General features: G+C 37.7%; 1 protein-coding gene across 1 annotated transcript in view; it reads left to right on the plus strand.

Moving 5' to 3' along the window:
• The window catches only part of PLXDC2 (plexin domain containing 2), a 335,747-nt gene that overhangs the window by 84,622 nt on the left and 231,843 nt on the right, over positions 1–19,282 (plus strand). The gene's annotated exons all lie outside the window — the stretch shown is intronic.

Consider the following 19,282-nt stretch of genomic DNA (forward strand, 5'->3'; position numbering starts at 1 on the left):
TCATGACCTGGGCCCTGAGATTATAGAAGAGAATGCCTGCTCTGCACCACATCCAGAATATGCCAGGGCCTCGGGTCATGCTGGTGCATCCCCCTTTATCAACTCCACTGAACTGTCTGGGCCGTTCTCCATGACACCTCCTCACTCTCCGTTCTTATCTAAGCCCTGCCTGCTACCTCACCCACAGCAGAATGAATTGTTCCCTCATCTATATCCCTATGGTTATTTGAGCTTACCATTTGTTGTAACACCTATCACATCATAATCAGCTGTTTGTGTGTCTGTCTCTCCTGTTAAGCTGAGAGTGTCATTAGGGCAGAGGTTGTATTTTTCCTCTTAATGTCATCACACCATAACTTTGTACCAATAGTTTGCTGGAATGTAAGTCAGAAAACCAGGGCAGCCCAAGAGGATAATAATTCGGGCTTATTGCCATATCCCGTTGGAGGACTTGCCGTCTCTGGACAGGCTCATGTAAATAGACTTCCTCTCTGGATGAGAAAGGACTCCTAGTCAAATTAACATCTGAGAAGGAGGCAGTGCCCAGTTCTTGGTAACTGTTCTATCTCCAGAACACCTTTAAGAGAGTGTTTAACCCACTTATGTGGTGTGGTGTTGGCTTGTGGGACACCAGTTGTAATTGTGGCTTGAGGCACAGCGTAAGCAGCAGCTAACACAATTCCTCCAGCCCCAAATGCCTTTTGCATTTGACTTCTCAGTGGTTATAAAGACTCAAAATCTCTATTGACATAGTGGCATTCCTGTTTGCAACTCCCATGTCCATCAACATCACAACTTGCAACATCACAACTTAACAACATTGCAATACACTATGTATAGAAATGTTGCTTATCTTACGTTGCCATATGCCAGGAGCACAGCGGGGAAGCTGGAGGGTCTAACTCAGGCCAAAGCCTTAAATGGTTCCCAGGGCAGGAGTCTGATCTCTCACAAGCAAGAGTTTCAGTTGCCTGGTACTGCAGGAAGATAAAGTTGGAAAGATGGTGAGGCCAAGTTGAAGTAGCACTTCAGAGACGGGCCTCTGCTGGGTGGGCACAGATGTAATTGAAGGTTGATTATCAGGAGTGTTGGAACAGAGCTGGGTCATGGGAAGATTAAACTGGCAGTTGTTCGCAGAATAAATCGAGGTATGAAGAAACAAAATCTAGAACAAAATCTAGACATCCTGTGAGAGGTCTGTTACAATAGTCCCTTATTGTAAGTAACACGGGGTGTGTGTGTGTGTGTGTGTGTGTGTGTGTGTGTGTGTGTGTGTGTGTGTAGAGAGAGAGAGAGAGGAGAAGAATCAGGAAAGCCGGTGGTGTAATTTAGTCTGAGATTGAATGTCTGAGAACCAGGAGCTCCAGTGTCCAAAGGCAGAAAATGGAGAGAGAGAGACAGAGGGAATTCACCTTTTCTCCACCTTTTTGTTCTATTTGGATTCTTAGTGGACTGATGATGCCTGTCCAATCTGGTGAGGGCAGATCTCCTTTGCTCAGTCTAGGGATTCACATGCTTAATCTCTTCCAGAAATACTCTGAGAGATAAACCTAGAAATCATGTTTTATCAGCTATCTGAGCATCCCTTAGCCCAACAAGTTGACACATACAACTAACCATCACAAATGGGAAGCAAGGAGAGAATGCATATGAAAAATATAACAGATAGATTTTTCTGAACTTCAGAATCAGTTTTGTGTAAGTGGCAAAGAAGAAATACTCCTGGAATCAAACAACAGAATCAAAAAAAGATTTCAGGGTTTCCTGCTCTAGTGGTTGAGAACGTTGAAATGAACTGCAGATAAATACATACTAAAAAGTTGCAAAGCTGTTGAATAATACAAATCAACCAATTAACATATTTGAGTCTCCTCTGGGACATCTGTGTTGGAAATTTTATAAATTAATGAGGTGAAACAGCCATTTCTCAGCCGAGATGCAGTGGGACTTTAACAGTATAAAGCAGCATTGCCAGTGACCTGGGATACAGATTGGAGATGAAGGGATCGATTATGCCCAGAAATGAAGGACCATCTAGAGAAAATACTATTTTTAAAAAAGGAATGCCAGGGAGTTATATCTGTCAATAAAAGTCAACCCCAGTTCAGAGTTTTTTGATGATAGTTAAATTTCATCAAATTAGCGTATGGGACATGGTTTTTCCAGGATGACAAGAGAATGTATTATCTAGTGACACTTTTAAGCTTCCATTTTTTACTTGTGAGATTTTATCATTGTGAAATCTCGCAAAAAGTTAGGTCTAAAAGGGCTGAAATTTTTCTCCTCTTTGTTTTTTTTTTTTTTTCCCCTTTGGAACAATGTCACTTGACATATGGGGGGGAGAAAACAATACAGTAGCTGAAAAAGATGTAATATTTATAGGTTCTACTAAAACATACTGTTGGGCAAAATGTGACAAATGTGGCATAAATGGCAGAAAACGTGGATGTTTTTTGCTCTGAGAAGAGGATTTTATTTTTCCAATTATAACTTTGAAAATCTGAAAGATGCTTATTTGAACTTGGGATGCCAAGGCAGGGAGAGAATTAAATTGGTGTGGTTGACATTTTATGTTATATATATATATATATACACGGACACACACACATATATATATATATATATATATATATATATTTATATTTATATTTATATTTATATTTATATTATATATATTTATACACACACACACACACACACACACACACACACACACACACACATACACACACTCAAGCTGATCACTTGAATAAATTCAAATTTTTGCGGGCCCCTGCATGGAGGTAGCACAGTCAGAGCCACTCCCCCTGAAATTGGGAACTGTGACAGAAAGTTAATATTGGACTGTCCCAGTGAATGCAGGTGCCAACTGGCGACATTGTGTAGCTTTCGGAGCAGAGGAAGCTGTTTTGTGGACAGTAAGAAAATTATGGGCAGAGAATTTTGCTGGAGCCTGACTGGCCTCCCAGTTCTGGGTTCTAATCATTCCAGAAAACCAGCTGTATTCATAGCACACTGCTGAATTTTTATTAGAAATTATTTTTTTAAAAAAACTTCTCTAAAGCTAGCTCAAATGGGAGTCTTATTTGAAACTAAATGATGCCTAACCCACGCTCATCCTTTTAAACATCTTTACAGAAGAAAGAAGAATGCCTTTTGTGACTGTGAAAGTTGCAAAGAGCTTTATATTTCACTCATGGAAATGCACACAGCAACCCAGCCTGAGATTCTCTTTCATCTTCTTTTGTCCCTCCCACCCCCTCCACTCGAAACCTTTGGATGCCACTATCATTTACTGAGTTCCCATTATGTGCCCTGAAGTGTGTTTCACATAGGTCTTCTTATTTCATTTCAACCAAATATATATTTATATCTTTCATGAGATGAGATACATTTATTCTCCAATCAAACCTTTTTTTTTTTTTTTGATTGTGTTTGTTTCCAGCCTTTGAAAATTAGAAAATGAACTTTGGTTTTACAATAGAGTTTCCACAGTGAAGAATGGGGCACAAGAAAGCAGAAGGCCCTGGTGGTGTTTATCTTGAACTAAGAGGAAGATTTAATAACTAGCCACAGTTGTTATTTTGTAAAGATGGTAATAATTTTGCAACCATCCTCTAGTTTTTTCCAAAGGCTAGAGGAAGAATAAATGTACTTAAACTGAAATATTGGAAATGCTATTAAAAAGAAATGCTGTTGAGAAAAAAAGATTGTCCAGATGGTAAAAGCTGTTGAATATCACGTGGTGTAGCATCTTACCACACCTTCTGCTGTGCCTCAAAAAATAGGATGTTTGCCTGCTGGTATTTTGTAATTGTTTTCTCTAATAATTCTGAGTACTATCTTCTGGAATTTGCATTAAATGATTTCAAATGATTTAATAAATTTCTCTTAATGTTAAGCAAATTCTGTAACTTTTTATGTCCCATTTTACATGACTCATAACATTTTTCATTAAACCTAATTGGATTCTCCAAAAATACTACAAAGAAAAGTCTAAACTTTTTTTTCAGATCCAGTTCAAAGTATATTATATAGTTACATTTTCAGTTGACTAAATAGTAATTAAAATCCTTACAGGGGAAAAGGTCAAGTCAACCAGTGCTTATTTATAATAACAAGGAGGTGCTTATTATGAGCAATGACATCTTCATTTCATTCAAAATCAGTATTTTGGCCATTAATTATAATCCCTCCACCTTAGAAAGGCCCCCTTTTCTACGCTATTCCTTATAGATGATATAATGGCTTTGAGTCTGGCTTCTTTTCCATCTCTCTGTACTTCATAGTACAATTGCTAGAAATTGGGGTATCGCTGGAGAAGTAGAGGAGGAAGCAGCAATTAAAGGATGCAGTCCCCCCCACGATGATATATTTAGCCCTGAATAATCCAGGTGTAACCTTGCTTGGCTGCTGGCTTATTTAATGGGGCACTGTTCTTGCTTACAGGTGTTTTGTAGCAATAGGCTATTTTTTGATGTAAGCATGTATCTTTATGCTGATGGCTGCTACATTTAAGCATTTCTTCTCTTCTGTACAATCTACTTTAAGTCTTAGAGAATATTCTCAACTTCTCATGCTAAGGAGTTCTCTGTCTTTGCCATCGTTCTCTCAGAAATGAAGCAGACACCAGAGACCTCCCTTCTCCCGTCTGCCAGGGTGAGAGTATTTTAATGGAGCAGCCATTATACGAGATCCTATTTCATAGAGTGATTGAGTGCATAAGCGTTGCCATATGCCACTGGCAGAGCTTTGCTGGTCAAGATGTATTAAGGCAAAAAAATTGCTGTTCTTTGTAAAATATTAGACCAAACAAAGCTCCCTGTGCTGCTGGGCTTTCTTCCTATTATTTACTGAATATTTCCCCTTCTACCTTGTACAGTACCAGTCATCTGAAGAAATTTTTGAAGTAGGAAAAGTATTATCCTGTCCTTTTAGCCCTATTAAGTCCAATCAACCCATCCTAAGAAAATGAGTTATTTCAGGGACTTGTTTACTTGGAAGAGCAGCTGGGTGATGTGTGTTTCTTTATGGAGGGGATAGACTTGTACTGTGCACTGTTCGCTGGAACAATCATTCACCACATTTGATAGGATGCAGCCTTTGTACCATTCAGATGGCTGGCTATTAACTCTACCACTTTTCTCTAAAAAAATGAGGCATGTTTTCAACTTTTGGGTAACTATTATGTGGAAGTAGCTACATAGTAAATATAGTAATGATCTGAAGGATTTTAGATTATAATTACCAGATGATATCTATAATATTCTCATAAACCTGAAATCAGTTTGAAATGCTTTCTTGTAGGTGTCACAGTTCTTTTTATCCCCCTAGTTAAAATTGCTTTAGAGAGATTTTCTTGCAGCCTGGTTAGTAATAAATATTCTCTAGAGAAATAGAGAAATGATGGCATAGTTCCACTAAGAAGCCATCACATCTCATTGGCAGATTTATTTTAGAGAGATGGAAATAAGGTCCAGAATAAGAATCTTTGTTTTGTCTCCAACTTCTGACATATAATCTGACTTTAGATTATATATCAATTCACATGGCTATGCCACATAATATATATTTGAAATATGTGTTTCTCTACTTGTTAAATTCTGTGTTTGGTAATTTTTCATGAAAAAAGTATTCAGATTGTTGCACGTCACAGTGAACTTTACTGTTGCCGTTCAGATACAGGGATCCGTGTGGTCTTGTTTGCCCCTTTGAGTGCTTCCTCCGACGACCTACTAACTGTACTGAAAGGCTCATTGTTGAGGAGCCTGTCTTTCTGTCACTGTCCCATGTGGCCAACAAGAGAGTCTAATGAAACTATTGAAAAAATCCTGCTGCATTTGTAGCAGAGTGAAGTCATGCAGCCGTGCTGGGGATTAGGCATTATCCCCATTCTGTAAACCTTCAATTTGTTTGGAAGTGGATGCCATGTTGGCAACACTCACTGACTATCAGCCTTGCCAAGGCCACGCTGGCCTGGATTCAGTCCTCTTGGCCTTGGTCTTTTATTCTTCCCCATGCGGTCCTGATGGAACCAGGGGATGGCTTTCAGCCTTGTGGTACGAGTGAAATCTTTGGCTGTGAGCAGTTTGTTATGTGACCTGAATTGTCTTCAGGTTCATCTGACCTGCCAAGGACCCCACAATCTTTCAGTATCATCTTGCCCGTGCTTCATAATTACACTCAGATGCTTAGAGTAAATTCAGTTGCCTCTACATTTCAGTGAATTGACTGAGTCTTGTGGAGTGAGAAAAGCCCACATCTCACCCCAACAGACTACTCTCAGTTAATGTGACAAAGCCTACAATTCACTCCAGTCAGATATGAAAGATGTGCATTATGCTGTACCCCGTTGAGTTGAAAAAGGTTTCCAGAGGACTGGAAATGTACTTTCACACCAGCCCTCAAACCCCTTGTTAGAATTTTGAACACTACCGCATAAAAGAATAATCATTCAAATTGGACCTAATATTGCATGCTGCTCAAATTCACTCCACCCATTGGTTAAGGATGAGAATGGCTCAGGCAGAATGCTTTCAGTGTTGAAAAGATGGTTAACATCATCATGAATTGGTTGTGGTGTATTAGAGAAGCTTCTCAAGGCAGCTCAGCTGAATCCCCTGCCTCCAATTATTTTGTCCTTCATTTAATTCTATGTACCACTTCCTGAGTGAGTTAACTTCTAAAATGTAGCTCTAGAAATGTGGGAGGAGGAGAGGGAGAATCACCTCATAGCTTACAGAAACCCCTAGATTCATTAGCATTCAGTTATCTCATCACATTCCTCATGTTCCTCCCCAGCGTCAGCTTCTGCTGTATCCCTCTGCTCTAGCCAAATTTAGTATCTTGTTTGCAGTAGGCAGAATAATGCCTCTCCCAGGATGTCCACATTCTATTCCCCTGAACCTGTGACTATGTTATGTCACATGGCGAAAAGTAAGTTTGCAGAAGGAATTAAGTTTGCTAATCAACCGCCTTAAAAATGGGAAGATTATCCTGGATTAATAGGATGTGCCCAGTGTAATTTCAACGGTCCTTATAAGTGAGGGAGGCAGGAGACTGAGAGTCAAGAGAGATTTGAAGATGCTCATGAGACTGCTGGCTTTGAAGATGAGGGAGGGGGTCATGAGCCAAGGAATGAAAATGACATGACCTCCAGAAACTAGAAAGGGTAATTTGTTACAGCAGCAAAATGAAACTAATACAGTGTTGTATAGTACAGTAGTTATGAAAACAGGTTCTGAGCCCAAACTTCCAGGCTTGAATCCTGACTCTGACACTAGCTCTGTGTCCCTGGGCAAGTTTCTTGAAGTTTTCTACAGCTTGGCCTTCTTTCCCTACTTACTGAAGCCTTAGATAACTACGTATCTGGTTTCTCCAAAAGCATCTTGTGCTTTACTGCTACCATGCTTTGCTAATGTTATGCCCAAAATTCTTCTTGGAAAACATGTTGTTAGCATATTGAATCCTACACTAATGGTCTCTCTTCCCTGAAAAGGTTCTGTGATCCCATCAGGGTAATTTATGTCTCTCTCTCTTTTTTTTCTTGGTGCAATTCTACTGTTCTGCTTTTTATCAAGTTACAATTTTTGCTATAGTTAAGTGTTGCATTCACTTTATTATCACTGTTTATATTGGAAAAAAAAAAACCTCCTTAAAAATGTGGATAGCTTTTGCTCACATTTGAATCTTCCATCCCCAAGGGATCTAGAAAAGTACATTACTTATTAAAGATGTCCCTAAATCTTTGTGGAATCACTGAACTTAACTACTGATATGAGTCTTATAAAATCAAGGGTCCAATAAGGTATTTTATGTTGGAGGCTGTATTACCCATTTTGATGACTAAATGAGATCACACCCCTAGTAGGCACTTTAAAAGGTTATAGGATGAAATGGTTAAATAAGCTTATTCAAGGACTTCCTGTGAAATGAATTTTTAACTTCACAACTGGCAATTCACAATACATTTCATCATAAAATTAGCACCCAAAGGCATCCTTGCAGTGTTCAAATACTCAACCTATTATTATCAGGGCCTAGAGAAAGGGGACAAATTGAGAGACATGTGTTCCCTTTCCAGTTATGCCTGCCCTCTACTGGTGCCCTGTCTCCAATTCTATGAAGGGAAAATGGGGAAAATAAACAAGGGTCTTACACCAAGCAAGTAGAGGATGACATTGCAGAATGATTTTCTCTGTCTCAGGAGGAGTGATAGAATGCAGTGCCCTCAATTAAGAATGATATTGACATTATCTTGGACTTCAAACCCCATGACCAACCATTCTTAGCTCCACTTCTCCATTTATGGCTGGACATTTTCTCTATAAATTACGCTTGATTGTTTCAGTGGAAAATTGTAGTTGGGATCAGAAAAATTCTGTTACTGTGTGGTAGTTAAATTAATGCTCTCAGTTTGGGAGAAAGAGAGAGCTTAATGTGGATTCCAGCTTTTTCCTTTGAGATTTTCGTGGCTTTGAGCCATGCATCGACTCCCTAAGCTTCTCTTTTCTTTTGTAAAGCTGTTACTAATAAAAGAATCTACCTTAAAAATGATGGCTATTATTATCTCAGAAATTCTGCTTTCTATATCTTTTATATTTTTAAAGAATAAAGCACTGCAGAATAAAACACACATATATGTTGTGAAGCTGTCTAATGGACAGAATATATGCTCCTTTATCAATTCTTGAAGAGCCTGAATTTGTGCAGGAGTATTTTACATGCCAAAATATGAATTCTTTGTGTGTTTGAAGGCTAGATGAAAATTTGACCTTTAATAGTTAAGTGGGAAACATTCTGATATGCAGAAATGAAAGAATTAACAGCTATTATGATATAATCATTTTTCCAGTGCTTGTCAGAGCATAGGTATCTGAATATCTTCTGGGAGTACATGAGGTTAGATGCAGAGAAAAACTAAAAGAATTAACAGGAACAGTAGGGGGTAAATCAGAGATGCACCTTTAACCTCAGTTGAAATGTGGTAAATGAGATTGACATTTCAGTGTACTGTTAGGGAGATAAAATAATAGGAATGGTGCTTATATTAGGATGTAAAAAGAATATTCATTTCTCAATATATCCTGGTTTTCTGTGTGACTATCTAAGAGAAAATGACAATTTAATTTGATAATGGAGACTTTTCTGTCAGTGGGTCTACATACACATTGGACTACTGAATAGAAACTTGATAGTAGACATATTTTACTTTCTGCAGTTACATAAAACTTATTACATGAAATGGTAGTTAGTGTGTGTGTGTATGTGTGTGTGTGTGTTTGTGTGTTTGTGTGTTTGTGTGTGTGTGTGTGTCCTGTTGACCATAACCTAATAATATGATTTTAAAAACACTCACTGAGGCATAGAAAATGTATTGATCATTTTAACCATGTTCAATAGGCAGACGCTTTGTTACAGCCCAACTCTGGGGCACCTAAGTGAGTTATTGAAGGAGAAACTGCCGTCTATAAACTTGTTGCTTCAATACTGACTACATATGAATGTAACCTGAATACATACTGAGTATATGAACTTGAACCTTGGTTTGGTAGTTTTCAGCTAAACAGTCTTGACCTGCCTCAGCACCTTGGCTTATAGACTAATTTATGTTCATAGTCACCTGAATTCATTAAGAACAAAACCCATTGTTCTGTAACTAGTGCCTCTGAAAAATTTCTTTCAGAGCAATAATATTAGTACTTGGTTTATATTAAATGCTTCATAAATATTTGTTGAATGAACGATTTTTAATAAGACTTTCAATCTTTAGGGCAAAATAAGTCTTTGCTTGAGTATTACTGCCATTTTAGAACAAGCTCTCTCATGATTTCTCAGAACCTTATGCAATTCACGATGATAACTTCTCATAGTTTGGATTGAAGGTGTCAGTCTGCTGAATTTGCTGGTGCATGATAATTTACCCTGCAAACAAATGCTTCAGAGGTCACAATTTACTATAGTATAAAGTAAACTATGTTTTCTGCAAATTCAGAACTTACCAAATTTGGCTAATTTTAGTCAGTATGAGAGATGAGTGGTAATTTTATTTCTTTTCTGTCTTTGACAAAAATCACACTCTAGGTTGCTCTTAGGACTTTAAGTAACACCTGCCCTGTCGTCACATCTCTGCCAAAGATTGTAGACTAGTTTGCTTGGTACTCTCTTTAATGTCAGATTCTGATTCAAACGGAAGAATTTCCAAGTTACAAATGGACATATCAAAACACTTGAGTGTCCAGAAGATCTCTCTTGGCCTCCTTGGGTTCTTAACAGCAGCTGTTGTTTGGACCATAAAGTGAGTTATTTATTAAGTCAGTCTTTGCACCAGCTGACTGGCTGCTAATTTCCCAGGAAATGACACTGATTTTTTTATGACCCTCACATAAATAATGACAGTCAACCACCTAAATTCATTCAACATTAATTGAATAAATGCAGCGTGGATTCTCCCATAGGATCTCAAAACCAAACCAAAAGTTGTTCAGCTAAAATTAAACCATCCTTGGCTGTATGGAACTAATAGGAGATGAAATGTAGGAAGTTCTGTTTAGCGGCCAAAGCCCCCAGACAATTCCATTCTTAATTAGAGAATTGCTTACATGTTTGGTTCAGAGAATATACAAAGAAATGTTGTATATATGACTTTTGTTATTATTGCTCAGGTTGAAAGGAACTGCTTTGGTGTGTACCTACTAGAAAAGCAGCAATCTTAGAAATATATTGAGCGGTAGGTAAATTCAGTAAGTTGACTAGTTGTCCCTTTCTTCAGGTTTTCCAGGAGCAGAAAAAGACTGAGACATAGGGGCAAATTTTAAATAGGTTAACTTGTTCTTGTCTAGGTTGATGGTAGTGAGCCAAAGGACTTTTTTGGTTTTATTTTTGTTTTCAATCTTGTATCTTTATACCTGATTTTACATGTATAACTCAGAATTCTGTAGTTTCTGTACATTTTTTTAAAATCAAGAATCCAGATGTTATAGTCATCATTTTTAGACCTTGTTTACTTGTTAATATTGTAGTGTAAATTTCCTACAGTATTTGAGAAAGAGGGTGATTTTAATAGGAGTTCTGCATAAGAAACTATGTCAATGTGATATGTATATGTATATGATTCAACACGTATTTATTGAGAATTTATTATATGTCAGGAACATAGTACCAGGCATTTAATATCCAGCAGTGGAATAGACAATCAAGTTCCTGCTTTATGAAGCTTATGTTCTAGTGGGAGATAGAGGTAAACAAGCATAGAAGTAAACCAGATATTATCAAATTGTTAAAATGCTCTGAAGGAAACCAACAAAGGTTAGGTGTCAGAGCTGTTATGGGGGGAATTTCCATTAGTAAAGGTGGTTAGGGAAGGTTCCCCCTAGGGGAGAACATTAGAGCCCAACCTGACAGTAGGAAAGATCCAGCTGGAACTAGGAGAAGAGGACCCCAGACTCGAAGCAACTGCAGGAACAGGTCCAAGGCAGGAAGAGGCTTCTGCATCCTAAACTGAAATGTCACAGGGGCTTATAGAAGGAGAGTGGTCTTAGCGGATATCAGAGTCAGTGATCAGCTCACTCAGGAGCTTGGAGGCCAATGGGAAGCCACTGAAGAATGTCAAGGAAGTGAGACAATAACAGGATCAGATTCACAGTTTTAAATATTTAGACTGACGGGTAGGGAATGAGTTTTAGGGAGAACGCAGTGAGAACAGAGTGACCACTGAGACTTGTGGAAGCTCAGGCCTGGTTGGTGGTGATTTGGCAGGACTGTGGGGTGGGGAGGGGGAGGAGGGGAGGCATCTGAGATTGTGTATTAGGGGTAGAGGCAGTAGAACTTGCTGCAATATTCAGAGTGTGTGCTGGTGAGTGTGTGTGCACGTGTGAGTGTGAGCGTGCCTGCACTCTGGAGAGTTAATGGTGAGGGGTGTGTAGGGAAATGGAGGATGGGGCAGCAGGAAAATCAATTATAACTTCTATTTTTTTTGGCTTGAATAATAAGACAGAAGAACAGGTCTATCAGAAGGTTCTGATGAAGAGTGGACTGGATAAGGAGACATTGGGACAGGCAGCGACTATGAGAATAATAATGTAAAAAGGCACAATTGACTTATTTAAGCAAAATATATGGGCTTATCTTTTAAAGCAATTATTTGAAGGTAGTAAAAAGTAAACCAAGCGTTGCATATTGACTGATTTTTTTCATCAGCCCATTTAACACTATTTCCTGAGGCCAAAATTTGGTACATATTTATTTCTCCTTTATTATCCTTACTAACATTTTGAATGAAAATTTCCTCTAAGCCAATCTTTAGCAATAGGCAGCTGAAGTAATTGTAAATGCTCTTTGAGGGAAAAGCCCAGGAGCAAGCATCTAGCATTAGTATGTCCATTCGGATGGTTCACATGATTTGCACTGCGTACAATGGAGTAATTTATTATTTACACCTGACCTTTGAATTTTGCTGATACATACGCATTCTGTATGGTCTATATAGGACATCCTTAGACAGAACAAAAACATAGTATGGGCTTTAATTCAATTTTCACAATATAACTTCATTTACTTGAATTTATTTTATATTTAATTTAAATAAATTAATTTAGAATGACCAGAAAACTATTATCTGGGGATCCTCAGGTTTGATTGATTGATTGATTTCTCTAACTTAACACGCTATTTAATACAGATTGCTCACATAGTGAACAAGTAAACATAAATTTATAAACTTTATATTAAAAATGAATATAAGCTTGAAAAACATGTTTCTGTCATAACTTAAGCATCAGAAAATTCTCAGGGTGCCTTTTGGTCTCCTTAAGGGATGGGTCACTCAAAGGATGCCTTCAGTATCACTGCTGCTCTTCCATCCATATCCTTCCCCTTCCTTCAGGACACTCCTCCCAAAGCGGATGTGTGGCTTGTGTTATTGCTAAGAAATCTCTAACTAACAAGCCCAGATGGGGCTGTAAGTGGGCCTTCTCTGTACTAATCTCCTGTGACTGCTTCTCATTCTGTCTTCACTTGATTTCCCATCAAAGTGAACTACAGTTGACTTGAAAAACACAAGTTTGAACTGTGCAGGTCCACTTAGATGCGAGACCCCTTATCTGCAGATTTTTTTTTTCAATAGCAAATACTTCATTACTTACTACATGATCAGTGGTTGGCTGAATGCAGAACCCCAATATGGAGGAACCGTGGGTAGGGAGGGCCGACTATAAATTATACGAGGGTTTTCCACTGAGCAAAGGATAGTCCCCCCTAATCCCACAAGGGTCAACTGTACTTTCCCCCAAAATTAACATTCTCTACCCTTTCCCCAGGAAATTTGTAGAGCCCACCCAACTCACAGCACACACCTTGCTTCTCCCACCAATGGTACCCAGGGTTAGGGAGAGGAAAAAATGTGGAACATGAAGTCTAACAGACTCTGGTCTGAAGGCTGTCATGAGGTTGAGTAAAGCAGTTAACTATTTTAGTCCTATTTTCATTATTTGTAGATGCCATTACAACACTTATCATACACAATCGTTTGGGAGATTAAATGAGATAAAATATGTAAAACACATTCACGATGCCTACTATGAACAGGGTGTGTACCTGGTGTACTCGTATGCCTGAGTGCAGCCTCAGAAAAATCGGTTCCCTTGCTCTTTTTAAAAATTGTTCCCATCTGTTTTCTCTTGATATACTGGAAATAAAAACTCCTTTAGCCCATCATAGCATTCATTTAATTTTTTAAAGATTCTTACGATTTTCTAACTGTTAGAATAATCATTGGGCATGCCATCTCTACTGCCTGGAAATTCCTTGGAATTATAAATGTCTTATTTGCTTTTGTAATCTCCACAGCACCAAAAAAAAAAAGAAAAAAAATTAAAAAGCCATTTTACATGAAAATGAGTATTTACTGACTGGAAAGATAAGTGAATAAATGATAACCACTACTCTCAGGGAGACTCTACACACTTGAAATGTTTCTAAAAAGGAAGCAAGCTATCTCATTAATCATTTTTATATTGATTATATGTTAAAATGGTAACATTTTGGATATACCGGGACTCATAAGATATATTAAAAATAATTTACCACATTTCCTTTGCCTTTAAATATATCTTTTAGAAAGTGTACAGTTGCATGTACGACTCCTACTTTATTTCTATTATTTTACATCTGTATCTGTTTCTGCTCTGGAACCTCACTGTCAGCATTGCTCCATGAAGACTTCAACTGTCCAACAAACCCACTGGTTTGAGGGTTTGCTCATTGCTGATTGGTGATAGACATTACGTAGCTTGCTACCTAGATTTTTATGTAACTGGGTAGATGAACAAAAGTATGGATGAAAGGACAAAAAGATGGGATCAATGACAGCACAGATGGTATGTCTCACACTTATGTAAGCCCCCTATCCAGCACATTCTCTGTCAACTGAGTCCTTAACATGCATGTCCTACATACTAGAATTACCTAAAAATTTTGATTGGCTTAGTCCCAGAGGACTGAACTACCTTAATTCTCTAATGTCTGTCTGTGAGACGGAGGACTGAATGCAACCGGGAAACAGAGGATTCTGGTGAAGGGAATTGGGAAATTCATTGGAGTGCATCGCCCCAAGTGCAGGAGGATGACTTGCTGGCCATTCTTAATAGGATTCACTGTTTCCATTGCACATAGAATTGACTGATAGTTGTTGAACTGTATTTTTAAGTGATTAGGTTAAATTAGCCAATCAGCAGTTCCTAGGTCCCTTCTCTCTTAAAGGGCTTGGTATATCCTCTATAAATTCTCAAAAACAAAATCAATCAAACCAAAAATGTATTCTGCACGGCTCCTGCTTGTTGCCTGTGTTGTATGCCACTAAGCCTTCCGCGTTTGAATATATTCTTTAATTTTAAGTATCCTTCAGCAGTTCTCTTTTTGACTTTTCTGTCTTCTCTCATCAGTAATGAACAGTTTTCGGCTGTGGAAATGTCCCCTCCCTAATGAGGCCAAGTCACATTGCTGTGAAAGGGTAAAAGATTACATTCTCCCTCCTCTCCATCACACTTGTTTGGAAGATAAATGGAGTGTGTAGGTCTCCTGGGTTATCTTTCAAACCCAGAATTTTATTCTGAGAAAAATTTTAATAACATAACTAGCAGTAAGTACTAGGGGAAAGTGTACATTTGAAATACACCCAGAGTCCAAGGAAACTACAGTCATGAATATGGTGACAAGAATTATAATAGGATCCTTAATGAAAGCAGCCCTTACAGTGTGTGTGCTACAAGAGTGAAACTCATGGTAATGGCAAGATTCTGTCTCACGTAGCACATTGAGGATATCTAGAGTGACATATGATTTCATTAGAGCTCATATTTTGGTCATAAGGTTATGCAATTACCCCATTTTGTAGTGCAGGTAGCAAAAACTTAAGAAATAGTAGCAATTAAGAGATGCTACTGGGAACCTCTCTTTAATTAAAAAGTAATTTTAGATACCTTCTCTTTGGACACTTGTATCATTTGTAAAATGTCAGCATAAATGTCTCTCATTTCTTACAAGGCAATTGAATTGATGGAATTCAATAATTTGGAAATGTTAACATATCATGACAAATATATATATATATGCTTATTTGCGAACTGGGGCTTAAGGAATTTGCAAGCACACTTGTACCAATTTAGTTCTGTCTCTAATTCTAATCTTCAAACTTGGATGGTGTGGAAATTAATTTTAGAGAAGATAGAGTACCCTGCCGATGTGTGTCACAATTTAAAATGAATATTGAGCTCCTTAAGAATGTGAAGTATAGAAAGTTTAACACACACAAATAAGATTTGTGCATTTCATACCCAGAGGTAGCCTCTTTTAATATTTTCATACACAAATCTCCAGACAGCTTTTCATTCCTATATACATTTACATTATATGTCTATATTTTTTTTAAATCACATCAATTGTATATGTTTTTGACTCAGTAATATTCTGGAAGTAGCTTCTTTCCATGTTAACACATGGAATTATCACTTTCATGGCAGCACAGTATTCCATGAAATTGTTGCATCATAATGTATGTCACCAGGCTCCTCATGATGGACATGGAGGCTGTTTCCCAGTTTTTTTATTTAAATGGCATTGGGAGGAAGTTACTTGTACAGTCATCTTTGTGCACTGATCTGATTGGCTGAGTAGTAGAAATTCTACATATGGCCTTGCTGGAACAACGGTATACAGGTATTAATGCATGTTGCCAGGCTGTATTCAGAAAAGTTATACCAATTTATGTTGTGTTTTCATATTCCCTAGCAATACAAATCAAATTTTTGCAATGAATGTTATGGAGACAGTAAGGTTTATTTCTTAGACTTTGAGTTACATGCAGTCTTGGTACCTGTTTTATATACTAGGTGATACCAGAAAGGCCAGCAGATATGCATACTCTTTTCTGATTGTGACTTCCAAGTGATCAAATGCTTAGATGATTCCTTTGCAGTTGTCTGACTTAGATCAGCATATTCTTGCAAGCTGAGCTCTTAACAAGAGGCCTAACTTGTTTTTCATTAGATCAAATATCTTCTTGGATTAACACATGTTCTTAAATCAAAATTATTGTTTCTATGTACATTGCTGCCATTTCACATAGTGAAGACCAGATGAAGTTAATCATCTATTTCTTTATCATCTCAGTGTGTAATCGAGCTTGATTTTATGGCGATAAGTTTCCTGTTATACAATTACTATCTAAGACAGACGCAAATGACTAATTTCATGGCTTGGTTTATTCTTATGCTATTGTGGAGAGTGAATGTTTGACCCCTCTCTGAACCAAGATAAAGCTCTTGATCGCTCACTATGTGCTCTATTCAATAATTGATAAAACCTTTAGACATGAAATAAATCATTATAACCTATTAGCTGTACTATCCTATGACATTTGAACACATAAACCAGAACTAGAAAACTGACATCTCCTCTGGCTGTTCAGTAAACTGTCTGATAAAGCCAAGTACCTCTGTAACCAGTTCTATCTTTCTAAAATTAATTGGAATTGTATATGAAATATAATTGGTCAGGGCATTTGGGATTTAGTACTTCTCCACCACTGTGATGGAAGCCCAATACTTGAAGTCCATTCCACAGCTGCCTTTGTTTTTGTTGTTTGGAATTAATTTGGGTAGAGGTTTTTTGTTTTATGTTTTCTTTTTTTTAATTAGGTACAGGGAGAGAATAGATCATCTCAGAAACTGTGTTTCACTCTAGACTAGATAAGTATCATGTAAGTTTTTGTTGTTGTTCACATTAAGCTCCCAAACTGGCCTAGACCTTGTTCCCAGGGAAGGAAGGGGAGCAGTTTATCACATGGTCAAGGCAGGTCATCTTGTGAACAAAGAGGAAATTTTGAGTTCTGAGCAGCTGCTGTGCAGAACACAGAACGTGTCTTTGTGGCCTGACATGGACAGGCTTCTGACTACAGTGGAAATAGAAAGTAAAATAGTTAATCTTCTTTCTGATACCCAAACGGGGGGAAGAAAGTAGTCCTGAGATGTCATGCAATTTAAGGGTTACCATCTCTTCCATTAAAAAAAAAATCAATCAACTATCCATCAGATGAACCCTTTTTATTTTACAAAATTATTGAATGGTTTTTAAAGAAGGAGTAATGGAGCCTGGAATGATAATCTTCGTGTTTCTGAGAAACACATGTCTAATAAAAAAGGGAAAATGAAATCAAAGATCTCATTACTAGAAATAATTGAATGGAAGTCTTATCCAACTTTACCTTTTGATAAAAAGCTGTTAAAAATAATTCATCACTGAGAGAAAAGCAAGTGGCATGAGAGAGACATCTTTATAGCCACGAGTTTATATGGTTCCTTTCTTAGCAAGAACCATGTCCAGGTTTACGTTAAATACATGATCACTGTGAGTTGAGAGTTCATATATTAATTTACAAAAATGTTAAAAGTTTATACCCTTGGCACTTAAATTAAATTTAGAAATATTCATATGTGGAAACACTACACTATTGAGTGAATCTCAAAGGTTTTTATTTAGATCTATCATTCTAAGCCTGGGATCTGTGTATCTCTAGCATCCTCTCCTTAATGATGCCAGATTTCTTTAGAATGTAAAATATTCAATAAACCAAATAGAACCTTGGGAACCTGCCTGTCTTGAAGATCCAAGAAATCTGTTCAACAGCTTCACCCCCAATACTATGACTATAGAGAAACAGAGCTATTGCCAGGATTTCTGAAAAGTTTGAGGACATTTTCTTTGTCTCTAACTTTTAGAGTTCTACTTCTTTTTTTTTTTTTTTTTGTCAAGAGAAGTTACTTTTACATATTTTAAAATCCTGTAAAAACCAGGTATATTGCAGGGGGTTAAAAACAAAGTCAGCGATGAATGATGGTCAGTTTTAACAGAGTTCATGCAATTATCTTAGTGGGAAAGCCACTGTCCCAAGTCACAAAATTTATGCCCTGTCACATGATTACATATTAAAATCGTTTCTTAAAAGAAGTTATTTTGCACTTGATGCTGACAGAGCTCTTGAGAAAGTGCTGTACAAATGGAAGGCTGTAGAAATTTTTAAATGATAATTTTAAAATACCGTACAAAAACGTGTAAACAAAAAGATGCTTTAGTGTTGCAGGGCACTATAGAATCCATCATATGGATTAAGACAACAGATCATTTCTTGCACATTTTATAAAATTGTTAGCATAATCCTATAAGTTCAAAATTGCATTGTGAGCAGCAAAAGGTGCTGGGGGAGTGGCCGAATGCACAGGACGGGGAGTCCCCGTGGCCTCCTCGTCTCTCCTGAAGGACCCGCCAGGCGTGCGGAAGGCCAGTCCCACCTGGGAGATGCTCCAGCACTGAGATATTTATCCTCCTGTCACCTACCCTGGCAGAGAGGAAAACTGCTCTTAAAAGACTTTATAAACAGTACAAATTCAGGGAAAGCACTGAAAATTAGGTATGATATATTTTTGGCACAAAGCACTTTTAAAATCTGAGCTCATTTTGCAAAATATATGTCTGGAATTTCTTATTAAAAATAAAAACTTAGAATGGTCAATGGTTCTATGAATGAATGAATGAGAGTCTACATGTCCTTAAACACCACACTCCCCTCCGGCTCACTTCAGTACCAGGCATTGGCATGTGTATCCCCACATTCTAGATCCTACAGATACTGCACAAGGAACATCGCCAGAGTACACACGAATGCTCTCTGGCAAGACCAGAGGGTTACCTTTCGATAGCATTTTCTGTAAGTATTCAGATCCAATACCAT

Source organism: Camelus dromedarius, chromosome 26 (genome assembly GCF_036321535.1).
Source record: "Camelus dromedarius isolate mCamDro1 chromosome 26, mCamDro1.pat, whole genome shotgun sequence".
Taxonomy (NCBI): Eukaryota; Metazoa; Chordata; class Mammalia; order Artiodactyla; family Camelidae; genus Camelus; species Camelus dromedarius.